The sequence below is a fragment of the Rattus norvegicus genome, chromosome 16, assembly GCF_021556685.1.
Source record: "Rattus norvegicus strain SHRSP/BbbUtx chromosome 16, alternate assembly SHRSP_T2T, whole genome shotgun sequence".
NCBI lineage: Eukaryota > Metazoa > Chordata > Mammalia > Rodentia > Muridae > Rattus > Rattus norvegicus.
In genome coordinates, this window is record NC_141549.1 from 51,744,314 (window position 1) to 51,766,492 (window position 22,179).

At 42.5% G+C, this 22,179-nt stretch overlaps 2 protein-coding genes across 13 annotated transcripts in view; both read left to right on the plus strand.

Annotated features, from left to right (window-relative positions):
• Nucleotides 1-22,179, plus strand: part of Erich1 (glutamate-rich 1) — a gene marked incomplete at its 5' end in the record, with an annotated part of 52,793,804 nt that overhangs the window by 20,873,754 nt on the left and 31,897,871 nt on the right.
• Nucleotides 1-22,179, plus strand: part of Tenm3 (teneurin transmembrane protein 3) — a 612,494-nt gene that overhangs the window by 279,159 nt on the left and 311,156 nt on the right. For 5 of the 13 annotated variants that reach the window (XM_087588325.1, XM_087588326.1, XM_087588327.1 and 2 more), the window contains exon 1: nt 9,273-9,352. The gene's annotated coding sequence lies outside the window, so the exon portion shown is untranslated. 13 annotated transcript variants of the gene reach the window in all.

A 22,179-nucleotide genomic window follows, 5' to 3' on the forward strand; every position in this document is an offset into this window, starting at 1 on the left:
AGTCCGGACGCTGGTAAATGCTTGCAACACCAACAGATGGGAGTGAGTCTGGAGGAGCTAGAATCCAAGCCAGCCTTGGCTTTATATTGGTCCAAGTGCTATAGAGAGTGTCTGAGACAAGAGGAGAGACAGAGACAGAGAGAAAGAGAGAGACAGAGAGAGACAAAGAGACAGAGAGAAACAGAGACAGAGACACACAGAGAGACACAGAGGGACAGAGACAGACAGAAAGACAGAGATGGAGAGATACAGAGAGACAGAGAATGGCCATTTAAAAGATAAAGTATGCAGAAGTCCTGGAAGACTCCTGTTACACAGGGAAAGGGTAGATAAAGACATCCAACACCATAGAGCCAGGCAGAGGCTCCATGCCCAGATCTCGGGTTTCCCTTTTCCCAGAGAATTGGTGATATTTCTTCTAACCATTCCTTTAGTCATTTCAAGGTGTTAGGTACATTATCACCATATAAAACTTATTTGTCTTCCTAGGTAAGGTCTCACTACATATTGTCCTTGAACTCAAACTATCAGCACTCAGTGTGCCCGGAGTTGAGTCTTTTTTTGGGTCCTCTGCACCTGTTCATCTGAATTTCAACCAGTGATTTTTCCCAACATGGACGTTAAGAATTCATGGTTTCTTAAAACTGCTAGAGATGAACACCAACAGTAGAATTAGCTTTGTATTCTGTAAATGCCCCACTCTAACTTAGGACTTTTCTCACTGCCATAAATTACTATTAATCACACCCTAATCCAACTGTACTTTTCTGGTCAGAGGCTTTCTAATGCTATGCATCCTTCTGAAACCCTGCCAGAAAGTCTTTGAAACAGACTTACCCAACCTTCCCTGTGGAATAGTGACCCCCTGAAGGTGTGATTATTTAACATGGACTTGTGCCTGCCACTAAAAGCCTTTCTGCTGATCCAGTCTGCTTATGTCATCTGAACCAAACCGGTCTTGCTGTAGTTAAAAATGACAGAGGAATATATTGACCTAATGGGTAATATTGTGAAATTAATTCTAAAATACTCTAGCTTACTTCACCTTCATCTTTGAAGTTCATTTAAATGATCACACTGCACAAACTTTTTTTGGTTGAAAATTTTGCATAGGTTCTTGGCCAGAAATAACATAGTCCTGGGGGGCTTTCATGGTGGTTTCCATTTTGAAGTCAATCTACCGCCATGAGTGATGGGCTCTAAAGTATCTGGATTGCCTGGTGTCAGAGTTTCCATGGGGACATGTGCAACAGTGGTCGTTGATCTCTTGTTTATCAAAGCCTCTGGTTATGGTTTGTTAACTTAGCACCAATAGATGCCCTTATTTTTGTGGTGCAGTAGTTCTGGCACATGGTTCCCTCTGTTCTAGTTCTACTAAGAGAAAGACGACACCAGAAGTCTATAGTCACTCAGAAGCTCAAGGCTCTCAGCATGAGACTCCTTACCCAGAAGTCTCTGTGTCCACTTGTTATTGATGCAAATTTTCTGTATAGCTTCTCACTGCCAACCATGTATTAAAAGGGAGAAAAAGACCTCTTATATTTTATATAATTTTCCCTCTGAAATTGCTTCTAGCAAGACTCTAACCATACTTGATTTTTTACAAAAGAAAAAAAAAGAAAAAGAAAAAGAAAAATTGGTACAGACCCTCTTTAGAAATTTGTCTTTTAAAAAAAATTGTCACAGTTGTCCCTATGACACCTTCTACCCAGAACATTTAAATAATGGAGACACAATATTTTTTCCAAGTTTTAACTAGCTTGGCTCTTTGTGCACTAAGGAAGCCTTTTTGGTTATTTTTAAAATACCTAAGGTGTTTTGGGCACATAGTAGTCACTCAATAAGAATAAGTGGAATTAAAATCCAGAAGCTCTGAGGAAGGAAAAAGGAAAAAAAGCTAGCTTGGACACTAGTCTCTTCTCTCCCTTTCTCCACATTCATTTTCCTTTGAACAACCTTTAAATCTGACACTCGCCCCATTATTGTTCTAGAAATAATTATCACTTAGCTCACAAACTGCTGCTTTCTGCCAATTTCAAGAGCTTCCATCGTCCTAAATATTAATCTGCAATGTGGATCCTTGTGAAGCGTCACCAACCTGTGTCCAGGACCAGATCACAGAGGCTGTGTGTCATGGTCCACTGCTTACCTTCTGCAGTTTCCAGAGGTCGCCTTCTGTCCCCCTAGCACTGTCCCCTTCCTCATGGTGCTCATACATTGGGTGCTTGTACGTCGGGAATCCCCAAGATTCCAGCTGAGTGCTTGCTTGACCTCCTCAGCTTCCCCAGGCATTGCCTCTAGGTCTCAGGTCTGTGATAAAGAGCCCCCGGATGGGGCTGTGATGCTCCGATGCAAAATGCCATCACCCTTTCTACCTCCATCTTCTCGCTGGCACATAGACAGCTGGTGGGATGCTCTCCCAGCTGGTGGGATGCTCTCCCAGCTGGTGGGATGCTCTCCTCGGATTTTCTCTCACTAAGCCTTCATCCTTCCACCAAACTATATTCTCTTCCCAGAGCGTCCATCTCGAGGCTCTGAGAGTTTGTGGTTCTTGGCTAGCTCCACCCTTTACCATCCAGAGAATTTAGAAGAGAGCCATTAAAGGGAGGAAAGTGATTTTTTTAAAGGAAATGTGTGAAGATATGATAAAATGTCAGTAACCTGACTTCATCACAACAATGGATTTAAAGGGAAGATTAAAGAATAATCATCTTCGAGCACATGAAAGGCCCTTATTGAGAAAATGGCGGCCAACTGTTCCTCAGTGATACTTGATTCTAGTGAAGGCATTGTCTATATAGTGGCTTTAGAGGGACTCTCAAAACAGTGAGTAAAAACTGTTATAAATTATTTGGAAGGATATGGCACAGTACAGCTACAAACAGACAAACAAACAACAAACAAACAAAACCAACCAAATTCATCAGGACACAGAGTCAATATTCATGGACTATATTTGAGAGAGATCCACAGATCAGCCTAGATCATGTATTATGTTTATATCCAATGTGGTAATCTTGCGATTTTTAATGACAAAAATATATGTATTATGGAGTTTATAATAATGACTTGAACTACCAATGGTGGTAAGTGCCATTAGGTCACAACTTCTGCCCTCAAAATGTATGTCACCTCAGTGGTGTACATGGGTGGGGTTGCAGTTGTGGGGGTGGGGTGAGGAAGAGAGAAACAACAATTACATCATCATAGTCTAATAAATACATTGACGTCATCATAGTCTAATAAGTGCAGATATTTGGACAACTTTAACTAACAGGGTGTTTCTCTAGTCTGGACTATTTGTTTCTCATGATCCATCCATCCATCCATAAAGTAGTACCTACTTAGTGCCTAGTTTGTACCTGTTACAGAGTCAGCAGAGGAATCTCTCAGTGGCCATTTTCCTTACCCATCAGTCTCTGTGGTGGTGATGTGTTTATGGTCAGAAAGAAGTTAGGGGCAAGAAGACAGGCAGCAGAATATAGTGTGAAGACAGGTATATAAAGGTATTCGCAGAGCTCCATGGGGTCACACACACAGCCAGACTCTTCAGCCAGTCCTGGCCAATCAGGAAGGCTGAAAGGAAGAAATTCTTTTATGACACATTATGACCAAGCTGTGAGCTGTGAGCTGTGAGTTGTGATTGGTTGAGTAAAAAGCAGCCATGGGAAGCGTATAGCAAAGTGAAGTATACAAAGAAATGTTTGTGTGCTTTGTGTTCCCGAGACAAAAGAACTCATCAAAAACATATTTTATGTATCCAATTCATGAAAACACCACGAACCCACTCATTGTTGGTTATCTACATGAGATCTCTGAAATTGATATAGAAATGATGAAGACTACGGAACTTGTGGGAAAATTTTGATATTATAAAATTTAGAAGGTAAATGTCCAATGACTTCCGTGTCGTGTTCAGTACATGGATCAGACTGATACCGAGGTCTGGTACCAGGATGTGAATTCACAGACATGCCGCCTAGTTTTCTGGCAAGACCTGCAATGGTTCTGAGGCCAATGTCGTGTGGCATGGGGAAAGCAGTGGTTGAAGATGAATGGTCCAGATTGAGGGCATCGCTGCTTAATTGGAACCACTCACTTACGTTTATTTAGAACGTCTGTATGTATTAAACTTGAACTGTCGGAGAATACATACGAAATACCCCTCCAGAAGGTATTCCTATTTGCAAGACCTGAAATTAGGTGAACCCCAGTAGGTTGGTTGCCCTGTGTGGCTAGACAGTGCCATCCCTGGGTGGGCCTGGGAATTAGTATTGCTGCCGACACTCCTGTGTTAGAGATGACCAGTGTTCCCTGCCCCTTCCCCTTCCCCTGCACTTCTGGAGGCCAGTGGTTCACAGACAGAATGAGGTTCTATACTCTCGGCACTGGAGACTTCTAATGTTGCCTTTGGGTGGTGTTTGGCTCGATCCCTCCGCTCCTGCTATATATTCAGTACCTGGCCTCTCTTCCCCCGAAAACTCTTAGTTTTGAAGCTCTGCACTCCCACCCTGGCTTGCTTCCCACAAGGTTGGAGTGATCTCCTTTCTCACCCCAGTCTCTCCCACTTGGAAGCTTGCCAGTAAGGAAGCAGGCGGTCACAAGCCTCTAGGATACAGTGCCTGGCTTGATCGCCCCCTGCAAGGAATCCAGACTTCATCACATATACCTGGCCCCTGCCTCCTCCTCTTCCCTGTCTGTCCAGATTGGTTAAGACCCAGCAGTCTGCTGCCCAAGGTCATCCAAATGGGGACAGGAATAAGGACCAGTTCTTTTGGTCCACACCGGCGTGATTGCTAAGGAAAATGAAGAGCTTCGGTTCTTTATTGTGTACTGGTCTTTTCTTTCTTTTGGTGAAAAAAAAACAATTTAATAGCTTTGAAAATAAAGAAAAGATGCTTGCTTCTTAGGCATCACTTCACATGTGGCCATTTCATGTAGCTTTAAAATAAACGTGAATATTTTGGTTAAAGAATCACCTGGATTTGACACTAGCTCTTCAGATTCATTGCAGACACCCAAGAAAAAATATCAACTGGCCTTTCTTGCAAGGCTGTTTTTCAAGTCTTTCTTTCTGTTGTTGTGGATATGACCCCTGAACTTGATTAGAAAATAGGACCAGAAATACGATTTTAAGTATATTTTTCATCAACTTATAATAGAGGCCTTGTGGTTGTTAGAAAGTTATGTGTGCTACTTATCAGGAAAGAAAAAAAATGCTTGCCAAAACTTACCCTTAAAATCTAAAATTTTGTGCAGAGCATGTGACCCGAGTAATAGTGTAATTATTAGGTACTAATTGATGTCAGTATACTGTAATCTTGGTAACAGTTTCTTTGGCATTTATTTTTTTTTTTAAAAAAAAAAGGAACAGTGTTTTTAAATAAAATTACAATTCTTAGGAGAGACCTTTTAATTGGCTGACACATACCTTCCTTCACATGATAATCCCTAAATCAAGTATTTAGGAATGTCTTGTGATCATTTTATTCTGCTACAGGATTTCCAGCTTGCAAACAATACTAATATTGATACACCTTTTTATTTACCCCCTTGAACTATTTTCAAAGCAGGAGAAATTAAGGTATTCGGCCGTTTGTTCCCTCATCTACAATCTACATCCTTTGTAAACTGGAGCATCATGGTTCCAAGTAGGGGTGACGTCACTTACCTTGATAAATTTGGCTTAGAAAGCTACACATTTGAAACCAGGTTAACTATTGAGCCAAGTATGGCCTAAGTCTTGGCATCCTGTAAGTAGGTGGGTAGACTCTAGCCTCTTTAGTTTCCAGTATCCTCATCTATAAAATAGAATACTACTGCTGTTTACTTAAAGGGGCTTAGAGAATTTAAGTAGTATATACCAGCTCAGAGCGTAGCAGTTGCCTATTATGCCCGTGACCTTGGTTTGATATCCAGGACAGAAAAAAAAAAGGAAACACACCAAATGCTCAGTATAATGCTGTCATGGCAAGCATGAGACGCTCTGTGTGAGTGTTAGCTTTACCATGGCCATATATTAATATTGCTGTGTTTGAGATTTATTTCGTGTCTGGTTTCACTGTTTAATAATTACCAGGGAATATAAACATCTTAGTTTGCTTCTTCAAGGCTGTAGGCCGACATAGGAAGAGGCCAGAAGTACTGTGAGTGTGAAGCAAAGTTTGTACCAGTTGGAGGTAACCGCACGCTCAGCAGCCCCCTTTTTTTAAAAAAAAAAAAATACAATCTGCTTTGATTTGGTTTGGTTCATGCATTTTTAAAAATCTTCCTTGTGGTGTGCAGTCATTAGGGTTTTATGCCTAAAGAACTGAATTCAGTGATAAGTAAGATTCATTTAATATTGCAAGTATGATTCCATGTGGTTTTACATTCACAACACAAAATAGCCACATAATTCAACATATTTAATAGTGTCTGCTTGTGCAACTGTCGGGAATTCTGCAGATCCTCGGTGAGAACTACTTCGGTTGTGAAAGGCAGTATCCGTAATGCTAATTAACCCCAGCATCATCAATATGGCCAATGATGATAGAAGAAAACAGGGGTTGAATGTGTGCCTTATGCCTGTATGCTTCCCTGTGGGATCCTTTGGTGGACTCTCGTATTTAAAAGAAGGTAGTGATTGGCTGTGTGGATGGGTGCGGTCGCAAACCCTTGGTTTTCCTTGGAAGATGGACGTTGACCCCATCCTTCATATTTTAGCAAAGGGAACAGCTTTAAAACATCTCTTCCCCAGTCTCTTCTGCCTCTACTCAGCCTCTGTGAAAGTCAATCCTTGATAATTCTCAAGGGATGTTGTCATTGTCTAATTTGGAATAATCACTCTTGCATTCAGAAAAGCTAGAACTCCACACGTATGTAGCCTACTTCCAGTGTAATGCTACATAAAAAACATTTGGCTAACCTGGATCTGATATTTATAAATGGACATTGCTCAATTAGCATTTTAAATTGGAATTTTAATAAATGCTATCAATCAGTGACCAATTTGCATAGCATTTATCTGGGGAAATGAGCGTGCCAAATATCGGTCTTCTTAAGATTCATCTTGCCCCAAACTGTGATTTATTTAAGCTCTTCAAACCATTCATTCTTCCATTAAAGTGTCCCTCCATCTTCCTGTGCTCTCCCGTTCTGATCCAGATCTGCAAGTCCATGGTCATCAAAAATCAAGAGATCCATTTCTGCCTTAGCAAATTCCAACTCCGCAGTGTTCTGCCTGTTTAATTTCTCTAAGACTCCAAGAACAGCTTCTTCAAGCTCTGTCTTCAGGTTATATAGTATGCACTTGCAATGACTTGGGGCCGTCCACCCTGAGAAGAGTCAAGCATCGCAGACCCTGTGAAATGGTTCTTTTCAAAACAGTAGATTTGGGGAGGTGTTTGTTTAAGAGCTTGGATTTTTTTTTTTGGTGCCCTAAAAAAATATCTATTGTTCTCTTTTTTGACCCAATTTTACTAAAGAGAATTTCAAAACCTTGAAATAACTTCAAATTTTAGACTGTCAAAGGAACGTCTAAATTTTAAATAATTGGTATTTTAAAGTAACTTCTATGATATCCTAATAATGCTAGTTGTGTTTGGTGAATCGTGGGTTTTAGAAGGGCCTTCTTTGTTACAAAGGAAGAACAGTGGGATGCAGATGGTTTGCTTAAATATGGAGTAGCAACTGCTATTTCTAGGTATGATGATGGATGTCTGAGAAGGTGATGGAGATGGAGAAGGGGAAGTCTACAGGGAAAGGAATGCATTCACAGCCTTGGACCCTTAGATGTAAAGAGTGTCAAAGCAGAGGTAAAGCTAATACGTAGTCCTCCTCCCTCATGCGCCCCAAAAGGACACACATGGCTATTGTTGAATCCTGGGAATATGGAAAATGATTACCCTTCCCCAGAAGAAGGGGGAGTGGAAGTGCGTGGATTCCTGAAAAATATAGGGATGAAATGATAGTTTACTTCCTACAATATTATCTTTTGGGGTCTGTGAGTCCAAAGTGAGTTAAAATGAAGACCGAAAAAAAATGGTAACAATATATTGATTAAAATAAATGAAAAAAATGTGTATGCTTGTATCTTTTGGAACTGTTAAAAAAAAAACCCGCTGGTAAATCTAAAAAAAATCCTTTAAGAGCCATTCTCAGCATACTGGAGGAAGTGTTTGAAGGGAGAGGTAGAATGTTCTAGAAGAAAGAGAAATTAAAAGGCAGGACGTTGGACTGGAGGCATTGAAAAAAAATGATAATAGTGGAACCCGAGGAGAGGAAAGGACAGTTTGGGGAATAAAAATTTAAGTGCAGTAATATTGAAGTATGTTTTATTTAAAAGTATAGGTGATTAGAACGCATTCGCTGTTGCAGATCAGGGCTGGCTAGCCCTGCACTTCATTCAGAGCTCAGGCCACTTGGTCTTAAGCTTCCAGCTCCAGGGCCCCTGGTGACGGTCCCCAGCATCTGGGGAGGAGGGGGAGCGCGAGTGGCGAGTACCGGGATGCACGGCCGCCCCTGCGCCGTCCGGGGGCAAGAGTGGCGAAGCGGCGTGACCGAGGCTCAGGGCGAGCGCGGGCTGCGCGGGTCCCCGCGGCGCTCCCAGGCGACACCCACCCACGCGCTGCGCACGCCGGGCCGGGCGAGCTAGACTCCTGGCCGCGTGTGGACTCCTCCCGCCTGCAGGTACGGACTGGCGCGCCTCTGCTGGGACTTAGTTGGGCCGACCGGCGGAGAAGTGACTGTTCCCCGGGTGGGGGAGGACGCAGCCGGTGCAGTGCAAGAACGGCGGCGGAGCAGGGCTCAGGATTCAGGATGCGCGGGGAAGGAGATTCTTTGTAAGCCCGGGAAAGTGGAGCGGGTGGAGACTACGGACGTTTTCAGGATGCACAGCAGCCTGCGGAGCTGTACGGTAGCACACAGTGCTGCCTCGGGGTGTGCGCGTGTGAGTGTGTGTGTGCGCGCGCGTGTGTGTATGTGTGTGGACGGACTGCCGCTCCCTCAAGGGTCTCCGGGAGCACGCCGCCCGATCAGTTTGTGAGCAGCTTCCAGGCTGCTCCGGCTCGGGTGTGCAGGTCTGTGCATGCGTGTGTGCCTGCGTGCGTGCGTGTGTGCAGACTGTGGCGAGTGCCAGGCGGCGGCGGCGGCGGGCCGGCCGCGGCGGGGCCAGGCTCGAAGGGGTTAAGCGTCGCCGCCGCCCCCTCGGCGGCCGGGTGTAAACAGAGCAGCTTCAGCCTATCGTGTCTGGCTGCCGCTCGCAGCCGGAGCCCCGAGCCCGGCGCTGTAACGCGATCCGCTCCAGACCCAGGCAAGTTGGCAGCGCCGGGCTACGCTCCGCACGGCCACGGCGAGGGCGCGCGGCGGCAAGGTGGGTGAGCGCGGCCTGGGCGGTTCCTCGTGCGGTTCCACGCGCGGCTCCACGCTCTCGGGCGCGCGGGGACCCGGACTCCGCGGTCCCCTCGGCGCGGGTCCGGCGGTCGGTCCTCTCCGGTGGCGTCGGGATGGGAGGCGGCTCGGCGCGGGTGGAAATCGGTGCAGAGGCAACATTAGCATCTGAAATGAGGTGGCTTTTTAACCCCTGAGGGGCCAGTTTAAGGATTTAGAAGAAGTGGAGGCAGAACTTTCCCGAATACTCTTCGTCACCCGGAGGGGTGCAGGTAGCCGCGAGGAGATGGAGTCTTTTGTTCCCGGTATTTTTAATTAAATGGATTTCTAAAATGAGTAATGTACCGTCCAAATCTTTGAGGTAAAACTGTCTTTTCCTTTCTTTCGTCTTCTTTTTTAACCTCCATGTGTTCTTTGACTTTTTCCATACATCTTATGGAATTTGTTTGGAGCAAGTCTTAGCGATCATGATTTTGAATAATTCATGTCAGAAATGTTAAAAAAATCTGCTTCGAACGTAAATGAACCAACCTTTTGGTTCCATTAACCGAAATCCATCATACTAATTGCTAAATGGGGGCGAAAGGTACAAAATAATCTTGCTAATTAAAAGAGCAGGTTTTCGCCTGTGAAATACTCTGTCCCTTTTTGTCGTGAGAAGATTTTAAGGAGCACAGTCGCTTAAGAAATTCAACTTTGCAGATGTGCCTCGGTGTAGATTACTCCTGTGGAAAAAGAGTTGTGGATAGTTGGGGAAACTTAACGCAGTTCTACTAACAAAAAAAAAATCATTCGCTTATTTGTGTGTGTATTTTAATAAGACAAAGATCCGCAGCAGCTCCCAGAACGAGAACTCACATTTCCGCCCTCTCATGTGCTAGCGTGTCTATCTCTGCAGTATCTGAGAAATGATACATACAGATGCATGTGCCTGTGTCACAAAGTCATTTTGTCCCTGAAAGCCTAATATAATCAAATTCAGTGTTTTAAGATGGTGTAGTTGCAGATTTGATCCCCTTCCACTAAAGTGGAAATACTTTCGGTAATTGAAAGCAGATTCACGTCTGGCGTGGTGCGAGCCAAGGTTTTCATTTTTAAAATAAACCTTTTGTTCTCTGCTTTTAACAGAGCCATCCAGAGACCTCTGTGTGCTAATTATTAAAGTAGTTCTTCAGAAGGGATTGAAAATATCCAGAGAAGGCATTTTAGAAATCCAGCTAACTTAGTAAGCTTCCCTCTGAGTGGGGTATTGGAGTGTAGCTTTCAGTCTGCCCCACATTTTCCATCAGGTTTTCTGGCATTTCAAGTGCAACTGTAATGTTTAAAACACAACCCCCAAGAAGGGTCCATGTGTTTACAGTTTAAAAACTTGATGAATTTTGTGTTCTTCCTTTTTTTTTTTTTGCACCACCTAATGATGATTTTAAACCCATCGAGAAAATCTCATTAATTTAAAGAGATGTTGATTCCATGCTAACTGATAGACTGAAATTTTAAAAAGGAAAAAAAAAAGGTTGCAAGTTGTTAATCTGGCTCCATCTTATCTCTGGGGACTAAGTGTTAAAAGCTTTAAGAAAAAAAAGTGACTGTTAAGGACTGAAGTTAGGATACATTCTAAACAAAGAGTCACTTGATATCCTGGCTCAGAAGATAGAAGGGACACCTCACCTTCTACAGGGCATGGACTCTAAAATGAATTATGGAATCATGAGGGAGAGAGTTCAAAGAGTTACACTTTAAACCAAGATAATTGCATTCAGAAAAATACAGGTATATCCTGAATGTTTAACTGCTAGCTTTTTAACCCGTTACACTGATTATTAGTGAAACGTGAACAGTCTAATATGCGATTTGAGTTCTTAGAAGTCACTTGGTAGCTCTTAGGCTTTAACCTTTTTTCTCCTCTTCTGGAAAGGAGCTTTTGGAACACGTTTTAATAAATTTGAAGTGAATAACTCATCTAATTTAAAAGCTGCTTGGTTACCTCTTACAAAAATCTCTTAAAATTTTTAAAATATTTAGAAAATCTTTACCAAAAAAAATTTTTTTTTGGTTCAGTTTTGGCAGTATTACATCACGTTTCTTAGATGCCAGGGGCCTAGTGTGTGGCATAATAGAATTTAGTTTTTTCTCAAAGATTTGGGGAAAGAAAGGGGATTTAACATGGACTCTATTGTAGATTTCTAAACACGGATTTCAGTGCAAAATCTTTGACCATTTAACCTAACTTTCTTTATATATACGTGTGTGTGTGTGTGTGTGTGTGTGTGTGTGTGTGCGTGCGCGTGCGCTTCTTTCCTTATTTTTATGTCCTTACATATCTTTTTATTTGATGTGGGGGTGCAGAGGATCTTGTGTCATCCAAAATAATATTCAGTTTGTCATGGGACATCTGTCTTTCATAATGTAGACAACTGGCAGAGGGAGGCACTGTCTGTATACAGTGATCTTGATAATTAATGCCATAAAATAGATTAAAATGCTGTATTCCAGGTATTCATTTCCTTAAAAGGGGCCACCAGAACACCGTTGCTAAGCACCCGTCACCACTGCAAGCAACAGAAAATGACCCAAATTAAAGAACCTGTTCTAAGCTGTATTCTTGCATTTTCTAAAGTGCGTTTCAAAAGGTTTAACAAGACTCATTCAATTAGTACAGAGAAAAGATCTATTTTCAGCTCTGGTCAGCAATTACGAGATTGAGCATTGGAACATCAGCTTTTCATGTTTGTCATTTATTTTGTTTCCTAGGCTTTGACTAAACAATTGTTAATAAAGTTTTTTTTTTGGTCTTGTTTTTAACAAACTACTCTTCTATCCAAAAGTAAATCTAATAAGTGATCTAATAAGTGGTCATTTGTTTTAAGCTTCTATTGAAACTTATTTCATATTAACTTTTCCTCACTTTAAAAAAAGTTTGTTTTACACTAATCTGAAATCTATATTACCACTTCGCTGGAATCCTCTCATCTGTGCAGAAGCATGCACATGTAGTTTAGATTAAGATTTAGCTGCAGATGCTCTGGCTTAGCTTAGACCTGAGTACTTTGCAAACGCTCAGTAGAGAAATGGGGTAATGCTTATTGAATATTTGGATGCTGTAAAAATGGTACCCTGACGGAGGTGACATGATGCGCAGAATTAAGAAAAGAAACAGGTTTTGTTTGTTTCCTTAACCTCTCTGTGAACCTTGAGTTTGATCAGAACTTCCCAACAGCTGTGGTTTAAAGACCCAAACCACAAACAACTATTAGAGTGCTTTGTGAATGAGCTTGCATGGTGAACTGGTTCTTGGCTAGTACAGGACTGTCACAAAAACAAATGATGAGCTTCCCAGCAGACAGAGAGGAACAGAAAGCTGTGGGGTATTGAAACCTAGGAGCGGGGAGCAGGAGGGCTCCAGTGTTTAGCGTGTGGGATTATCTAGACGTTGGCTGTATCACGTTATCTGGACAGGTCTGACGCATACCAGCATAGCCTCTAAGTGTTCCATCATTAGTGCTCTTTTGGCTGTGCTCGTCCAGTGGAGCATTTACACATCCTGAAACATGCGTGTTTCAGTGCCAAAACTAACAATCAGATCCCATCTTCCGAGAGAGATGGTTTACGTTAGAAACTCGCTCTGTTTGGTTGTATCGGTCTATTTGGCATTGCAGATTTATCTGCTGTAGATAATATGAGATAAATAAAATTCCTATGACTGCCTGGAAGTTTGTTTAGAATACAAAGTTTTTATAATATTAATTTATATCTGAGGCCTTTCCAGAAGTTGCCAGCAACTTGAAATGCATAGTTCCATTTTTGACATGTCCAAGGGTTTTTTTTCTCTTTAGCAGGATGTATAGAGATCATAGATGCATTTAGGAGGCTTGCACACATTTTTTTTTCTCGGAGCTGGGGACCGAACCCAGGGCCTTGCGCTTGCTAGGCAAGCGCTCTACCACTGAGCTAAATCCCCAACCCCCACATTTTAAAAATTAAAAAAGAACAGTTGCTGTCACCTCCAAGACCAACAGCGAACTGACCCCTGACCTCTGGGAAGAGACTGCGTTCACCACGTCTCCTTATCAGGACTTCACTGATCATCTTGTGAAAACCCACACCAGAGTCTCTGCTCAGAAGACCCGGGCCCCAGCTGTGGCTACCACATAAGGGCTTTTATAAAAGAAAAAATAAATTAAGTTTGTTAAAAACAAAAACAAAAAACCTAGATGTTTATACATTGACTTTAGCTAAAAACCTAGCTGTGGGTTGTAAATCCTGTATTTGAGATCTGAAATGGCTACTTTTAATTTCTGCTACGTCAGTTTAGTATCAACCCTACCCCTTTGTATCTCAGAGATAGGTTGTGTTAGAGACTTAAGCAATAGCAAATTAATTTCAGAAGGGAAAGGCTAGTTAAAATGAACAGGCAAACATTTGTGGGCAGGTCATAGATTTGGGGAGTCACGTGCTATAGTAGTTTACAGAAAAAAAAGTTCCTTGAGCGTTATCATTCCCTCCCTTAATATTTAGGAAGGAGGGGCCATGCCACCTAGAGGCCCATAAAAGGTAGTCTGAACACCTTTTTAAAAATGCCTTTTTAAAAAAATAAAACAGAACCACCTTATATAACACATGTAACATGTTTACCTTTTATAATTCTTTACCCTTAATTTCACATAACCTCCTGCTTAAAAGTTGTCCATTAGTGGAGTGGACACCTGCTGGGCTCTTAAAAGTTTGTTTGTCCTTCAACTGCTGTGATAGTAGGAGACACTACATCTCCTTAGTTATCTCTGTTCAGGGAAACAGGGAAAGGCCAGGGGAGTTAAACAGGGCCATTTGGACTGGTGGGGTTGAAGTCAGATGCAGGGAGAGCGGTTAAATGCATTACCATCTTATTGAATCCAACATCAGGAAAGTGACCTTGATGGGGGTAGAAAAAGCCACTTGGTCATTTTTATGACAGTCGCTGATGACGGATTTTCATATATCGGTTTATCGTGACTCCCTTCTTTTATATATCACGTGTTTGTGTTTCCCCGTTGGAGAACATCAGACTGGATGGTAAAATCAGGCTTGGTTTCTTTCTGAATATTGGTTGATGTTTTTCCTTGGCAACTTCAGTTCAATACATACTGCTACATGTATGTGGAAGTAGCCTTCATTAAAAATTAAGGCGATCGGACTGGTTGGCCACTCTGTGTTTGCTTTTAAGGGGTCTTTAATGAGGATTAGCCTCTGTGCAAAGAAGCTGCTATTCTGATACTTCTCAAATTGTTTTTCAAGCTACTAAGGGGACTTGCCAAGTTTAATTTCAGCAGTGGAAAAGATGTTTGGTGTAGCAAGTGCCTGGGTGAACTGACTTGAAGGTTATTCAGGTTTTAGGAACCCTCTTGCTGCCGTGGTGGGTGGAGTCACTGCTTCCCTTGAGACATAAAAACAAAATTGTAGGAGTTAAGAGTTTATATTTCCCAACTTTGCTGCTGATACTCTCCTGGTGATGTATTTTATGTCAAGTCTAACAAAACAAAATTCTCGCATAAACCCTTGAACAGCTATTGCCCAGCGGCAGAGGAGTTTTCCAGAAGGCAACACAAGACCTAGCCTTTTTGGTATTTCAGTCAAAGCAATCGAGGGTAGCAAGGAAGAGTTTGTTTTCCCAGGCTGAGCTGTCAAGCATTATTGATCGGAGGTTGGCTTATGTTTTACATTTTCCTAAATTCTCCTTTGTTACAGTTAATCAAAACTAAACGCAAATCTTTATCAGGAGAAAGAAGAAAAGAGAGGGCCCCATTATCAAATACCTACAATGTTATTTCAAGCTTTGTTGGCGATAACGCCTTATCATGCTGTGAATTACATAACACTCAAATTTCAGGAATTCAAAATCATGAAAAATAGTCACTTCAGGAGAGTCATGTCTTTTTTTTTTTTGGGTCTCGGGTTTATTGCATCAAGAACCTTTTATTGAAGGAAAAACATTGTGTTTTATTGAAGGAAAAGCATAACTGAGTTATGAACTATTGTAACTCCCGCTCTCCTGTGTCACGGCCCAGATTCAGCCAGTATCCATCTCTGAGGCTGTTTCTCTGCTCCACCACATTGCCGCCTGGCCTTACGCTTGTCTCGCTTCTCACCCTCCCATCATTACAGATAGGTTTCTGGTTCTTTGCCAGACCCTTCCTGATCCTGCCTCAGCCTCCACTGCTCTGTGCGCTCCATCCAAGTACCAGCAGCAGCCTTTGTGCTGTGGGAGGCCCGCTCTTCCGATTTCACCAATCTGCCAAGAGTCTGCTTGCAAAGCATCTCTTCTCTGAAGCCTTTCTTTATTGCCCGGGGCAAAGTCTTCTTCTGCCCTTCTGTACATATTTTTGAGTAGCACTTACCGAATCATAGCCATAACCATCCGATGACATTGCTCTCCCCCAGCAGGGGGCAACTTCTTTCAGGTCACAGCCACATCTTAGTAATCTTTACGTACCATCGTCATCTGCAAGGCTGAGACAACAGCTGGCAGTAAACGCTCCTGAATGAGTATACTTAAATACAGTTTGATCCATTGGTGACTGCAAGTCATTCTTGTGAGAGCATCGGTTATTTTATTGGTCTGTGTTAAACGGATTAGCAGTCTCCTTAGTTGATGTTGAAGGCCAGGTGTGCCCTGTCTGAACGGCCCTCTGTTGGCAATCTTCCACTTGTTAATCTGTCCCATTTTGAGCCTTTACTGTGCACATCCCATTTCATTTTCTCACAGCATCTCTAAGTGAGGTCTCCTATACTGCTGATAGGAAAATTGTTTTTGCATAGGATAAGAAAGTTCTGAGTTCCACTAGTGGTGAATGGTCAGATGGTAATTTGAACGTCGTCATCTTCTGACTCCCAACTTGCTCTCCTGAGTATCACGTTGTTGCTGTTGTTGTTGTAAGGTGAAGTATTCCCATCTAGTTGGCCTAGATCAACCCATGGCCTAGGTGGGTATCAAAACCCATGGCCTCCTGTGTTCAAATTGAGCCCACTCCCAAATTCTTTCACTAATTATTTAAATTCAGTTATATAAACCTATTTAAAGTTAACGTCTCAAATACAGGACTAAGTTTTAGAAGAGAGTTTCCCTCCTTCTCTGCAATACTCTCCCCTTTCATTTCTGACTACTGTGTCAAGTAACCAAGATTGGTTTTGGCATTACTTGTAATTTGTGCATAAAATAGGAACAGAAAAGTTCTGAGTTAGGACTCTTCTCAGACCTAATCTCATTAGCTTCATTAGTTTTAACTTCTTAGAAGCCTCCTTGAACTAATACCCTGTTTCTTTGCATTTTGACTCCAGTGAGATTTTTGAATGATTAAATTTCGGGTAGATGATGGTAAGGACTTTTAAGAGAAATTCCGAGAGACACAAGAGTACATTTGAATAAGAAAACAAGCATCACACAGTTCGCTTAGGTAATGACACTTAGTGGCCTCGCACATACTACGTTTCCGTCACACTGAGCTACACCTCTAGTCCCGAAAGGCTTTTCTGACTTTTGAGCTAAGGTTGCATGATCTTTCAAAGAGCTTTGAACTGGACTCTAGTAGATCTCACGCCTCAGCCTCCTGAATAACCTCAAATACTTGCTTTAAACTGGAAACTTCTAATGGAGTCTTTTGATGGAGTAAGGCCGTGAAGATGGCCTGGCTAGTTTTTGTCGTGACACAAACTAGAATGACTTGGGCATTTTCTTGATTAATTTTTGATGTGGAGGGCCCAAGCCACTGTCAGCAGTGCCGTCCTGGGGCAGGTTGTCCTGCGTTATATAAGAAAGCATGCTGACCAAGCCGTGAGGATCAAACGAGCGAGCACCATTCCTCTGGCGGTCTGTGCGCTCTGCTGCAGTTCCTGCCTCCAAGTTCTTGCCTTGGCTTCCTGCTTTGGCTTCCCTTGATGATGCACTATAAACCATAGCCTGAAATAAACCATTTCCTCTCTCCAGCTTGGCTTTGCTCATTGATAACTGCAACAAAAACCAGACGAGAACAGAAGACATCTTATTTATGTGTGGGTGTTAATGTGTGCACACGTGTTTGGGCACATGCACGGAGATACCCAAGATCAATTGCAGTTGTCTTTCTTCAGACACCACCCAGCTCTACAACCTGGCCTTGTCTGGTAAGGTGGTCTGGTCTCTGACTCCAGGGAGCTTCTTGTTTCTGCTCCCATAGAACCAGGAACCACCACTGTCTTCTGCTTTTTAATGTGGATGGGGAGATTTGACCTCGGGGATTCTTGTCCAATGGCAAGCACTTCACAGAATGCACTGTCTGCTCTGCTGGGGAAGATGGATTCTTTAGAAGGACAGTTTCGAGTAAAGTCAATATGTCCAAAGGGCTGGGGCAGAAAAAAATGAATGTTTTTCTTTTCTTTTTTTACTTACTGCTCAAAGAGACAGGGAGTGATCTTCTAATAGAAAAAGACTGAATTTCTGTTTTCTTGCCCTCACGAACAAAACAGCCCACACATTAGAAAAAAAAACCAATGTAACTCAGTTTTCTTAGGAAAATACATAAAAATTGGAGACCTTAAGGACCAAAAGAACCTTGAGAATCATTTAATTCAGACTGCACATTTGTTAGTAGAAAGCCCAACGGCAATTGCAACAGTTTGCTATGACAAACCGTTGTTTATTTAGTCTTCTTTATTTCTCTGTCTTTCCTTTTTGCTTCACCTGAGTTTGAACACAGGAGCTCAGGGCCTTGCACGTGACAGGCAGGCACCCCACCACTGAGCTCTGTAGCTCAGCCCTATTATTTTTATTTTGAAGCAAAGACCTATTAAGTTGTGGTGTAGCCGTGGCTGACTGCATACCAGGAGTCTTCCTGCCTCGGTTCCCAGGGTTCGTGGACTGCAGGTGTGGACCACTGTACGGGCTTCATGATAAACCCTTTATACAGACATATGATTTCCAGAGCAAACTACGTAAATAAATATTCTTCTAAGTTCAATCTTTTCAGAGGCCAAACCCTGTGAGAACCCAAGGAGCTTGTGTTCTTTCTCCTATGAGAGTGGCTGGAGACATTAAAAAGGATATAGGATCCAGGGCCCTAAGTATGTATGAAGCAGGCTCTTCATGAAGTAAACGGTGTTGATACCCCTTGCATTATAGGTGGGGCTTAAAGAGATTGAACAATTGGCGGTAGGTTATTAAATCACTCAATTATAGAGTGACATCAAAGCACGTGTTTGCACTGGGCTGAAATCTGTATCAGTTGTCACTGCTGCCACCAAAGTGTGGGTTGCCAGCTAGGACTTGTCCTGACCTCACTCCTACCTTTGTGTCCCATGTGAACTCCCTCGACTGGCATGGCCGGGAATGTGCTGGCTGCACAGACCATTCAGTACCACCGCCACCGACCGCTGCCGAGATCTCCACATCCCCCAAGGCAAATCGTTTCAGTTATCAACAAGTACAAGGGGTTTCTATCCTGTCCCCTCTTTGTCTTTAACTTTGATTTTGTTAGTTCTTGGGAGCCGTGAACCTAAGTGATCACCTATGGTGTGGCTAATGTTCACCCCCTGATTAATAGCCAACAATGATTAGCATCATTGATTAGAAAATTAGCAAATTATGTCCCCATTGACATTTCTAGCTCCCATCTAATAGCTTGTTTACTTAATTGATAGCTAATGTGTTGACTTTTTAAAAGCTATTAGCACATCAAAATAGTATTTATTGAACCTGGCAAAATGATAAATTATGCGTTTGTTTACTCTTTCATTCCCAGGGCCAATCTATTGGTGATCTTAGGGGTTTTTTTCTCTTTCTTTCCTTCCTTCCTTCTTTCTTTCTTTCTTTCTTTCTTTTGGTGGTTGGTTTTTTTTTTTTTGCTTTTGTTTTGTTTTTAATTTTGTTTTCTTCCTTTATAATATGCTTTTGTCCACTGAGATTCTTTACCTAGGATATCCAGTAAAGCCACAGAATTTCTAGGAAGCTTGACCTTGGAGAGGTTGCCTGACTTTTCCTGAAAGTTCCCAACAACCGAATGCTTTGAAACAAAGCATCTTCAAATAGAAGTTCTGTAGGGTTTCTTCACTCGCTTCAGAATTCTTGAAAGAAGAAAGTACCATAAGAGCATTTTTGCGTTTATTCTTTTTAAAGATTCATTTATTTATTTTGTTTATATGAGTACACATGCTGTCTTCTGACACACCAGGAGAGGGCGTTGGATCCCATTGCAGATGGCTGTGAGCCACCATGTGGTTGCTGGGAATTGAACTCAGGACCTCTGGAAGAACAATCTGTGCTCTTACCCGCTGAGCCATCTCTCCAGCCCCATGTTTATTTTTCTACCCACATGTTTTGTTGGTTCCACTGAGGAAATGTGAACTTCTCAGGTGGAGGAACTAATATTGTCCTACTCAACTTTCAGGAAAATGGCTGCTAAGGTGGGCTGCCCTGCTTCTCAGTGTGGTCTTTTATTGGTCAGTATTGTACTGGTTCGCTATAGCACCATTTGCGGCACGGGCTTGAAATGGAATGTGTTTGTGGAACACAGTGTTGGTCGTAGGCGTGCCTCAATGCTTACCAAACTCATAGGCTCAGTGCATCAGCATTTGGTCCCCACCTCAAAAAAATCACATCAGTTGTCAAGAGAGAGTATTTACCACAGTTAATTCTATTCAAGAGGGGAAGAAGCCTTCTGGGCCTTTTCAAAGAGAAATTTGGGGTCATGGAGAAATGACTGCCTCACTTGTAGGAAGGCTGAAAGCCCTACAGTGGATGCTTTGAAGGCAACAACAGAATGAGTTATAGTATAGTTTTGAAAGTTTAATTTTAAAAAAAAGTATATACATGGGGACTTAGGGATGGTTGACCAGTGGGTCTGTGCACATGGTGCAGTGCCTGTGGAAGCTGGGGATGCCAGATGTCCCAACTGGTATAGAGAGGCCTAGTGTGGGTGCTAGGAATGGAGCTCTGGTCTGTTGCTAGAACAGTACAGTACACTGAGCTGACGCTCTAGCCCCAGACTGTAGTGTTTTTAGAAGTTGAGCTACAGTATGTTAGAAACCTTTTCACATCACATGAACGAGGACGGACCAGGATAGTATCCTTAGTGGACAGAAAAGTTAAATTCAGAATTTCAGAAACCAAAACGATGTAATTGTTTTTAATGTAAGCCATTGGATGAGTAAGCACCATGGCCTTTGAAAAGACGAAGGCCTACGGATGTGTGACCGTGTATCTGAGCTCTTTCAAGTGTGTTTAAATTTCACACATCCTACATCTCAGACCAAAAAGTAAAGCTCGATGTTCACTTGAGGCTCCTTGTTAGAGACAGAAAGTTTAAGATATGAGCTCATCCAGAAATTGAAAATTCTCCATCCTTCTACCCGGTTCTCCCAATGCTGGGACTGAAGCTGTGGGCTTTTCTGCCTTCCTTGCATCCACTGCTTTCTTAAGGGAAGTCAGTTCGTAAGTTTAAAAAATGAATCCACACAGCATTTATTGAGATCCAGCAAGTTCGAGTCTGTTTAATATATAATCCCAGTGTATATACGCAATCAGTTATTAAGAATGTTACAAACCAGATTTTGGGGGTGGGAGAACTCATAGTACCTTCCCCATTCTCACCCTAGATTTTGTCTTTAGTTTAAAAATAACCAATGTCTGGATCCACTTTGATTTTTATCTACCCCCTCCCCCACCATAAAACCTCATGTGTCATACCAAGAAAACGTTTAAGCCTGCTCAAAAAAGGGGTAGGATATGGGCCAGGGACAGATGCCAAAGCAGAGCAGAAAATGGCTCTGGAACAAGCTCTCAAAGGAGGAATGCATGAGGTAGATTTGATCCGCCAGTCAGTAACCTACCTTGAGCAGGAAGTTCACAGAAGGTCCTTGTGTGGAGAAAGAGGTCAGAAAAGTGCATTGACACCGTTTGGAGGGTCTGGAATCTGAAATGTCAGTACTTAGATGATGTTTGTTAAGGAACTCACTGGAACTAAGGCATGAAACAGTTGCATAGTATTAAGTGTAAAAAATGGATACTAATAAATGTATTCACAATGATGATGGGTTCACATTACCTTGACCGGACTCACTGCAAACTTCTGTTAAACAGCTTACATTCTGTAGTTCATCAACTTAGGCTTCCCAGTGTCAAGGCCTTCTGAACACTGGCATCCTCAGAGCCCAGAGCAGCACCCGTCATGTGATGGGTGCTCAGTGAACATGTGTTGAATTGGGAGAAGGAGCAGACCAAGACCCTAGAAGATCAAGACTTTAGAGGGTGCGCGCTTACACTGTGAGAGCTCGAGGGTTGAGAGTAGGGCAGGGCTCCTAGGTTTATGTTCTGTTGCACGATAAACTGTCATCCGGGTGTCCATTGGCCTGACTTTGGTTTCTCCTGGTTCCACTCTCAACCCCCAACTCTGTAATTTCTATGAAATCATTGCAAAGTAAGTGCTGTTGGGGCTTATTCCTCCCCTGAACTGTTCCCAGCTCGCATTCACTTACAGGTAGGCTGGGTGAGATCATGCCATAGCTTTTGGGGAGGCTCCAATTCCAGGACTAGAAATAATGTCTTCCCTTTGGAATTTTGTGGGATTACTTTTGATCAGAGAGGGGTGGGAAGTATCAGAGGAATATATTAATGTTCTTGGACGGAAGCCACAGACATACACTGAAATTGTTTTTGTCAGATTGAAAAGGAGCTCTTACAACTGACATTCCTTTCTGTTTTCTCGTTTGCAACTGAAACAACAGAAACATTGAAGATTTCTCTAGCTCTCTGTGTAATGACCTTGCGAATTCATGATTAGCTCATCATGGTGCAATTTAAAAGCAAAG